The sequence below is a fragment of the Dicentrarchus labrax genome, unplaced genomic scaffold (assembly GCF_905237075.1).
Source record: "Dicentrarchus labrax unplaced genomic scaffold, dlabrax2021, whole genome shotgun sequence".
Lineage (NCBI taxonomy): Eukaryota > Metazoa > Chordata > Actinopteri > Moronidae > Dicentrarchus > Dicentrarchus labrax.
The window spans coordinates 1,087,360-1,097,645 of NW_026136998.1; positions in this window are offsets into that span (position 1 = coordinate 1,087,360).

Genomic DNA, 10,286 nt, shown 5'->3' on the forward strand with positions numbered 1-10,286 from the left:
GTCTCTGCCTGCTTTTAAAAGTTGTTCACCAGGTTCTTGCGGGTTGCCCCTTTGACCCCAAGCATCCCCAGTGCTCTCCAAAGTGACTGTCCCGGGAACCCCCTGCAACCCACCTCCACTGGTAGATTCGAGGCTCTCCAACCCCTCTGCTCGCTCTCGGAGATGAGGGACTGATACTTCCCCAGCTTGCATTCATGTGCCTCCTCAATCCTTTCCTCCCAGGGTACCGTCAGCTCTATTAGGGCCACCTGCCTTGTTACTTGGGACCAGAGCACAATATCTGGTCGGAGGCTGGTGACAGCAATCTCCTCTGGAAACTTGAGTTGCCTTCCGAGGTCAACTCTCATCTCCCAGTCCACTGCTTTACCAAGGATCCCTGAACATCTGTCCTCCTTGCCTGCCTTTTCCCCAGGCCTGAGGAAGCCAATGAAGCGGGGGCCTTTGTCTTGGGCCTTGGTTCTTTTCCGCTTCCTCTCCTTCTCCAGTCCATCGGCCAGTTGCCCCAGCACCTGATCATGGCGCCACCTGAACCTCCCCTCGGTCAGGCCTGCCCGACAGGACGACAGAATGTGCTCCAGGTTTGCTGGTCTCTTGCACTGCGCACAGGAAGGATCTTCTGTCAGTCTCCATCTTTGGAGGTTTGTTGGTGTTGGCAGTACATCGTACACGGAGCTGAGGAGGAACTTTATCCGACGGCCCTCCATGTTCCAAATGTCCTTCCAACTGAGGGATCTTCCTCGGACACTTTCCCACCGAGTCCAGCTGCCTTGCTGTTTCATGGCTACTGCCCTGGCTTGTCTGCTCTCTTCCTCCACAGCCCGAATCTCCTTCTACACCATCCCTTTCCGGTCCTTTGCCCTTGCCTCCTTCCAGCTTGCTCGGGTGATGACTCCTAGGCCCAGCCTCCCCTGGGTCACCGTGCCCATGATGTCTGCATGTTGTAAGCACTCCTCCACTTCCCTCAGAGCTCCGCTGGCCTTCCACTTCCGATAAAAATAGAATCAATAAAAATAGACAATATATACAAATATAAAAAATTCAGATTTTAATGAAATTTGGTGGAAGGGTCAGCAATGGGCTAAGGAATAAGCAAGTAGTTTTTGATGTGCTGCCATGTTGTGATCATGTGGCCTTGGTGAATCCTCTTCTGAAAACAAAAAAAACAGTCTTGATTCCAGTGACATGAGCGACTTCAGTCCAATTCAACAATATTTTTGAGCAGAGTAATTCAAAAACTGCTTTATCTTTAGCCATTAAACTTTATTGGCTTCAGTTCTCTTGAAGAAATTACAACCCGAGCTTTATCGAAGAGGAAGAGAAACTAGGAGCTCTTGAAGAAAAACATAAATGCATCAGCAATCAGATGATTTTCACGCATGAAGTCAGCCTACATGATCCCATTCCATTTTACACATTCGTACACCGATGACACAGCATTGGGAGCAATTTGGGGTTCAGTATCTTGCTCAAGGATAATCAAGGCATATTTTAAATATTTGCATCAGCCCAGAATTTTCCAATTGTATTCATAGAAATCTACACTTGTATGTGGAGAAATTATGACAGTTAAAATATGTTCTAACATCTTCTATCTGGCTTGTTTAAAGAACTCACAAGCATCCTTTGCCAGTTGGTCACTCTGTGAACATGCTTCTAATTGCACGCAACATTACAAAATTATACATTTACAGACAGCAATCTATTTTTTCCCCCTCTTCTGTCAAGAGACAACTTTTGAGTATCAAATGACAAAATTAAACTTAACTCATAGACTTGCTGAGAGCCCCCTGGTTAATACTGAATAACAGTAAAATGAAGCTGGGTAACCAGACTTGTCTGTAATTTGTGATTGTACAGTTTCATGAGGCTTTGATTATCCTAGAGGTCACAATAGCTCATTTTATAAAGTGAAGTCAAGTTTCAAAAAATGTTCTCACTACAATGAAATGGCTACTATTGCTTCATCATCACACATGAATACAATTGCGCTCATTGGATACACAAGAGTCTCAGCTCTCCAACCATATCAAGTATAATGTCATTCCCATACTGTTTAGGAACTCCACTGTGCAGAAATATCCAAATACATTAGATGAAATGCATTCAAAACTCAACTGGAATAGTGCGCAGTGGTGTGGGCAAGTTTGTAAAGGAAAGACACATAGACAGTTGGAGACTTTCAAGGGAATATGGGGGATGCTGAAAAATGCTAAAAATGCACCCCCCTTGTTAGTCATTCTCATCTTTTCCCACTATCTATCCCCAAATAGGAGAAAGAATTGTTTGATTGAATATATTAGTCTAGTCAGGTGGACACATTGATCCTTTATCGGTTTGTGCAAGCTACAATCTATGGCCCCGACCATGGCTCTGAAATATCAGCAGCCTGTGCTGTGTTTTGATACATCAAGGAAGCTGTCTGTGGGGCTGAACTAGACGACAGATTTGTTCCTTTTTCTCAGTCTTGCCCTTCTGTCAGTTTTGTCTTGGATCTATAATATTCTCTGAACTATATTATATACAGTATACTGTATATAAACTATATACTATACTCAACACCATACTATACTGTAGCCTATATACCCTATAGAGTAGTGTCACCTTTCGTGATCGAAGTAGCCAAGTGTACACTTAAAAAACTGACTTTTTGGTATAGTAACATATATTAAATTAACAGTCATCATTTTTACATTGTAAAATTAAGATTCAGTGAGAACTAGAATTTCTTAACTAAATATTTGAATTTTATTCATATAATAGATGAACTGTGTAAGAGTAGTAACTTTTATTACAGATTTACTCATGCTATTTAAATGATTTATCATTACTGCACATAAACCTGAAAACACTGAGTAAAATTTAATCTAAAAGTGTAGCGTGTGTTTGACTCTGCACATGCTCATTTGGACAGACGGTAGAGTTGTGATGTTCACGAACGAACCGAATCTATTGAACAGCTCTTTAACATGAACGATGGGACCCGAGTTGAGAGCCGTTTTTCTTTTTTTTTATCGCTGTCACGCACACAGCATTGCGCACACAAGCTCCTCCTTTGCTACTCCACTGAGACAGAGAGCATGCAGTACAAGGGGAGGAGCGCATCAGAGTACACGTGTGGTGCTAATTTGATATGCAAATGTCGCATGATTTCATCTGAGTTGTCCGACATAGTGTGTGCGGAGTGTCAGTACTGCAGCTACAATGAGCCGATTTGGATGCACTTTTTGGACGAAAAAAACGGCAAAGCAAATCTGTCAAAATTATATGTCAATTGAAAATGTAATCAATATTTCAAAATAATTCAAACTCAGATATCCCACCAATATGTCTAAGTTTTAATGATTCTGATCCAAACCTTACCCTATCATTCCTCCCAGTGATTATTTCCCAGATAAACAGGTTACCCCTAGGCTAGCTTCTTAAAAATGAATAAATATAAAAATGAGCCAGTCTTTTGAACGGCTTCTCAAGATCCGGCTCCCTTCAAAGAGCCATAAATCCCATCTGTAACAGATGGGATACCCGCTACTTTCAGCCAGTCAACACAAAGTAAAACAAACAAGCCAGAGGACGGTTAATGTGAAGGTCCACGGAGACTCTGCTCAGGCTGCACGGTGTTTTGCATTTGTGATAATATATATATATATATATACACATACCGCATGCATTTTGATAGTTTAGTTTTAGTTTTCTTTATGCAATATTATGTTATGTTACTGTTAGGGTTATTTCTGTACAGTAAACTTTTAGCTTTTAATATTGTTGCATTTTACTTCTCCCTCTCATGGCAGTGCAACATGGTGGGCTCTGTAGACATGAAGGCCTCATTCTCAGTTTTCCTCTGTGCAATGAAATTATTTCTTTGCTGTGCTATCCACCCTGATACAGACGCATTAAGTACAATAGTAGAATACAATAAGTAACAAAAAACACAATATTACAATAAGTATTACAATTTTAAAAGTGTCTGATGTGCAGTGTGCAATGAATACCATGGGATGTGCAAAACAGTTGTGCAAGAGCGCACTTGTAAACAGAAGTACAGGTGTAAGATGACAAGGTGGTTCATTGATGTGGCTCCTGTCAACTGTTCAGAGTGTGGCATTTTATGTGGTCTGGTCCTCCTGCCTTCCGGGGATTAATCCTCCTCAGTGCTCTGTGTACCTGGCCTGTTGAAACTGTTGGGGGAGGGGGGGCGCACAAATAGGACAACTTTTAATCAGCAACATTTTCTATCTGTACAGACTAATTTTGAAGTAGATTAGATGAATTCCCTAGGAGGAGGAGTTCAAATACAATGCAAAAAATCGCAGAAAATGGCTGCTAAATTCAACGTGGCTGAATTTGACGGGACGCCACGGACACACCCTTTAACATACTAGCACAAATAGCACAAATTTTAATCAGCTACATTTTCTATCTGTACAGACCAATTTTGAAGTAGATCCAATAACACCTGTATGAGGAGTTAGTTCAAATAGAAGCCCTGAAATGCCAAAAATGACATCACAGTGTGACATTTGTTCAAAGTGGCCAACTTTGAGGGCACTCCACGGACACGCCCTTCAACGTACAGTCACAAAATGAGCAGCGTTCATTCAGCACCATGTTTTGACTGTACTGACCAATTTTGAAGCAGATCCGATAAATTCCCTAGGAGGAATTCGTTCACATACAAGCCCAAAGAGTCAAAATGACCACAAAATGGCTGCCAAGAGTGAAAATTTTAAATTGAAATAGCCGACTTCCTGTGGGATATGGGATATGGGTCCAAGAGGCTTTTTTGTACGCCTCGGCACATTATACATGCCTATTGAGTTTCGTACATATCGGTGAAACGTGGCGCTGGGGCTGATGTGTTTTTATCCTGTAGGGGGCGCTACAAGCAGGACAAACAGGATTTTTTGTATGTGAGCTTCAGGCACCACTCTACACATGCCCTGTGAATTTCATATTCATAACTATTACGAGTGATTTACCATGCCTAAAGAGCACCACCTAGTGGCGTATTTTTTTTGTCCTTTTTAGGTGAGCCTCAGGGAGCCATGGGGAAGCAGCGTACCAAGTTTCATCTTAATCACACATACCGTTGTAGAGATATAAACTCCTTCATTTTAAAGAGCGCCACCTAGTGGTGATGACCTGAAATTGTGCACGATGCATAATGAAGACATTTGGAACTATTGACCCAAGGTTGGTGTAAATCCGACATACCAATGTGGAGAAATACCCCACTTCCTTTTTTGATGAAAAATCAACAGGAAGTGCTAATGTTATAACTTCCTTATTTTTTTAAAATATCAAAATGTTCAAATTACTTTTGTTGTCAGGACGGTCCACAGATGAAACGTGCAAAGTTTTGTGCGCATCACACAAAGTGTGTAGGAGGAACACGAAAAAGTGATTTATGGACATTTTGCGCTCTAGAAAAAAAAAAATCTAGGCGGAAGTGGGCGTGGCCTATATGGGGAGGTTCAGCTCCATTCACCGAACGCGTGGATATAAGGTTTTTGAATGTGAGACAAACTATGCGGGAGTTATTAGCGTAACGAAATTGGCCTACAAACAGCGCCACCTAGTGGCCTTCCTAGTGGCTGACCTGCATGTGACGCATAGAATCTCCAATTTAAATGAGGCTTGACAAATGTGCCAAATAAAATGCCAATATTTTAAATGATTAGGGGGTGAAAAATGCGCTCAAAGATCCTAAAAATAATAATAATAATAATAATAATAATAATAATAATAATAAACGAAGGAAAAACAATAGAGACCTTCCAGTTCATACTGGCTCGGTCCCTAATAATAAACATAGCAAAAACAATAGAGACCTTCCAGTTCAGTGAACTGGCTCGGTCCCTAATAAACATAATTAGTAAAATATACTTAAAGCTCCACTGTGTAAAATTTAAGAGGATCTATTGGCAGAAATGGAATATTATAATCATGGGTATGTTTCATTTTCTCATAGAAGGTTTTTTTGTTTTAAATCCTCATCTATAAAGTAGTGTCATCTGTCTATGTGGCTTCTGACTGGCTATTTTCAAGTGCTCATTCTCATAGCTGGATTGCAAAATCTTTAGCTGGAAGAGCCTAATGGCTTTGTGGTTATCAAGGATCTTCAGAATACGGCTTTATGAGGCCAGCGGGCTCAAAGAGAGCACAAACTGAACTGGTTTCATGGGACAAGCTGTCCTCTGTGACCTGCTACTCTGTGACCCCCTGAAGGAGAATGCTTAATTTGGTAGACAAATATCCATGGAAATCTGGAAAGCTATGTGTGTATGACAACCAGTCCAGTTGGCATGGAGACATGCAAATGTTTCTTCAATGCCAAGTCAGGGCATCAGTTCATCCCAGTTCTGGCTCCCAGTTCTTTTTAGGATTCAGATTCAAAGTTGTATTATTTGTTTTTAAGGCACTTAATGGGCTGGCCCCAATATACATCACTGACCTTGTACAGCCCCACTCTGTTCAAAGGTCCCTGAGATCCTCAAATAAAGGGCTTCTGCATGTGCTATGACTATTGGTGGAATGTGTTTTTTCTGTATTATTTGTCTTTTTAGTTATCCACTGTACAGCACTTTGGTCAGTTTATGCTGTGTTTAAATGTGCTTTATAAATTAAATTTACTTTACTTACTTGCCATATTAAGTCCAACCTTTAAGACCCACCCTCATTAATATCCCATATCAAATAAATAGTGACAATCTTCCCATGTTCTGCCCCTCCTGTACAGTATACTGACAGTGACACTTCTTACTTATCACTTATAAAACTTCCCTCTCACCCTCTTGGGGTGGTATCTGTGTCATCCTTAAGCTCGGGTTCTCTGCCAGAGGCCTGGGAGTTTGAGGGTTCTGCGCAGTATCTTAGCTGTTCCTAGGACTGCGCTCTTCTGGACTGAGGCTTCTGATGTTGTTCCTGGGATCTGTTGGAGCCACTCCCACAGTTTGGGGGTCACTACCCCGAGTGCTCCTACTACCATGAGGACCACGCTCGCCTTGACCTTCCACATCTGCTCCAGCTGTTCTTTCAACCCTTGTTACTTTTCAGTTATCAGTGAGTCGATTTCTCGCTCATTCCTGGCGTACAGCTTCAATTCAATTCAATTCAATTTTATTTGTATAGCGCCAATTCATAACAGAAGTTATCTCAGGACACTTTTCAAATAGAGCAGGTCTAGACCGAACTCTTTAACATTGTCCCAACAGCTTGATGTCATCCATGTAGAGCAGGTGGCTAATTGTTGCTCCACCTCGGAATTGGTACCCGTAACCACTCTTTGTAATGATCTGACTGAGAGGGTTCAGGTCTATGCAGAACAGCAGTGGTGATAGCACATCTACTTGGTATATGCCGCATTTGATGTTGACCTGGGCAATTGGCTTTGAGTCGGCCTCTAGGGTTTGTCTTCCACATTCCCATTGAGTTCTGGGGGCCCACCACTCACGGGAGAAATCATTGGGGTCTGGTACGATGCCAAATGGGTGGCAGTAAAGGAAGGGGGGCCTAGACAGACCAGACCCGGGCAGCAAAAGCTGGCTTTGAGGACGTGGAATGTCACTTTGCTGGGGGGAAGCAGCCGGAACTGGTGTGGGAGGTGGAGCGCTATCGATTAGACCTGGTGGGGCTTACTTCTACGCACAGTCGAGACTCTGGATCCTTACTCCTGGATAGGGGTTGGACTTTATTCTTCTCTGGAGTTGCCCAAGGTGTGAGGTGCCGGGCTGGTGTGGGGATACTAACTAGCCCCCAGCTGAGCACCTCTACGTTGGAGTTCACCCCGGCGGAAGAGGGGGTCGCCTCCCTACGCCTACAATCTGTGGGGGGTGGAACTATGACCGCTGTTTGTGCTTATGCACCAAACAGCAGTGCAGAATATCCTGCCTTCTTGGAGACCCTGAATGAAGTCCTGTATAGGGCTCCAGTAGGGGACTCCGTCGTTCTCCTGGGAGACTTCAACGCACATGTGGGCAATGATGGAGATACTTGGAGGGGCGTGATTGGGAGGAACGGCCTCCCTGATTTAAACCAGAGTGGTGTTTTGTTGCTGGACTTCTGTGCTAGTCATGGATTGTCCATAACGAACACCATGTTCGTACATAGGGATGCTCATAAGTGTACGTGGTACCAGAGCACCCTAGGCCAAAGGTCTATGATCGATTTTGTGATTGTATCATCAGACCTGAGGCCACATGTATTGGACACTCGGGTAAAGAGAGGGGCGGAGCTATCAACTCATCACCATCTGGTGGTGAGTTGGGTCAGGTGGCAGGGGAAGCCACTGGACAGACCTGGTAAACCCAAACGTGTAGTACGGGTGAACTAGGAACGTCTGGAGGAGGCCCCTGTCCGAGAGACTTTCAACTCCCACCTCCGGGGGAACTTCTCCTACATTCCTGTGGAGGCGGGGGGACATCGAACCGGAGTGGTTGATGTTCAAAGCTTCTATTGCTGAAGCTGCGGCTGTGAGCTGTGTTCTTAAGGTTTTGGGTGCCTCAAGGGGCGGTAACCCTCGAACACGGTGGTGGACACCGGTGGTCCGGGAAACCGTCCAACTGAAGAAGGAAGCCTTCTGGGATATGTTATCCCCAGGGGGACTCCTGAGGCAGTTGCAGGGTACCGGCAGGCCCAAAGGACTGCAGCTGCAGCTGTGAGGGGAAGCAAAACAGCGGGTGTGGGAGGGGTTTGTAGAAGTCATGGAGAAGGACTTTCAGACGGCACCCAGGCACTTCTGGAAAACCGTCCGACACCTCAGGAGGGGGAAGCGGGAAACCATTCAAGCTGTGTAGAGTGGGGATGGGACACTGCTGACCTCAACTGAGGAGGTAATTGGGCGGTTGAAGGAACACTTTGGGGAACTCCTGAACCCGACTAGACCAACAAACCCGCCCTCTGTGATAGAGGCAGAGCTGGAGTGTGATAGGGGATCCACATCAATTTCCCTGCGGGAAGTCACTGAGGTAGTCAAACAACTCCACAGTGGCAAAGCCCCGGGGACTGATGAGATTCGTCCAGAAATGCTGAAGGCTATGGGTGTTGAGGGGCTGTCTTGGTTGACACGCCTTTTCAACATTGCGTGGAAGTCAGGGACAGCACCGAAGGAGTGGCGGACTGGGGTGGTGGTTCCCCTATTTAAAAAGGGGGACCAGAGGGTGTATGCAAATTACAGAGGCATCACACTACTCAGCCTCCCTGGGAAAGTTTACTCTAAGGTGCTGGAAAGGAGGGTCCGGATGATTGTCGTACCTCTGATTGAAGAAGAACAGTGCGGGTTTCGTCCTGGTTGTGGAACAACAGACCAACTCTTTACTCTCTCAGGTGTCTTGGAAGGGGCCTGGGAGTATGCCCATCCGGTCTACATGTGCTTTGTGGATTTGGAGAAGGCATATGACCGGGTTCCTCAGGATATCCTGTGGGAAGTGCTGCGGGAGTATGGGGTGAGGGGGTCACTTCTCAGGGCCATCCAAGCCCTGTGTTTCCAAAGCGAGAGTTGTGTCCGGATTCTTGGTCGTAAGTCGGACTCGTTGCCAGTGGGTGTTGGCCTCCACCAGGGCTGCGCTTTGTCACCAATCCTGTTTGTGACTTTCATGGACAGGATATCAGGCGTAGTCGTGGGGAGGAGCAGTTGCAGTTCGGTGGGCTGAGGATTGCATTGTTGCTTTTTGCGGATTATGTAGTCCTGATGGCATCATCGGCCTGTGACCTTCAGCACTCACTGGATCGGTTCACAGCTGAGTGTCAAGCGGCTGGGATGAGGATCAGCACCTCTAAATCGGAGGCCATGGTTCTCAGCAGGAAACCGGTGGATTGTCTACTCCGGGTAGGGAGTGAGTCCTTACCCCAAGTGAAGGGAGTTCAAGTACCTCAGGGTTTTGTTCACAGTGAGGGTAGAATGGAGCAGGAGATTGGCCGGAGAATCGGGGCAGCAGGGTGGTATTGCGGTCCCTGTATCGCACTGTTGTCACGAAAAGAGAGTTGAGCCGAAAGGCGAAACTCTCGATCTACCGGTCAATCTTTGTTCCTACCCTCACCTGTGGTCATGAGAGATGGGTCGTGACCGAAAGAAGAAGAGAAAGAAGAAAGACCCATCCCTTAGCAGCTGGTTCATCTGTTCTGCTAGGCATTCATGGAGTGCCGTTAGCTTCTTCAGCCAGTAGGCATCATCATATCGGGGCCTGGTGCTGTCCAGCTTTTTATCTTTGACACTCTTTCTTGGATGTCTGCTATTGAGATGGTTACTGGTTCTTGTTCTGGGAGGTTGCTGTGGTCTGCTATATATA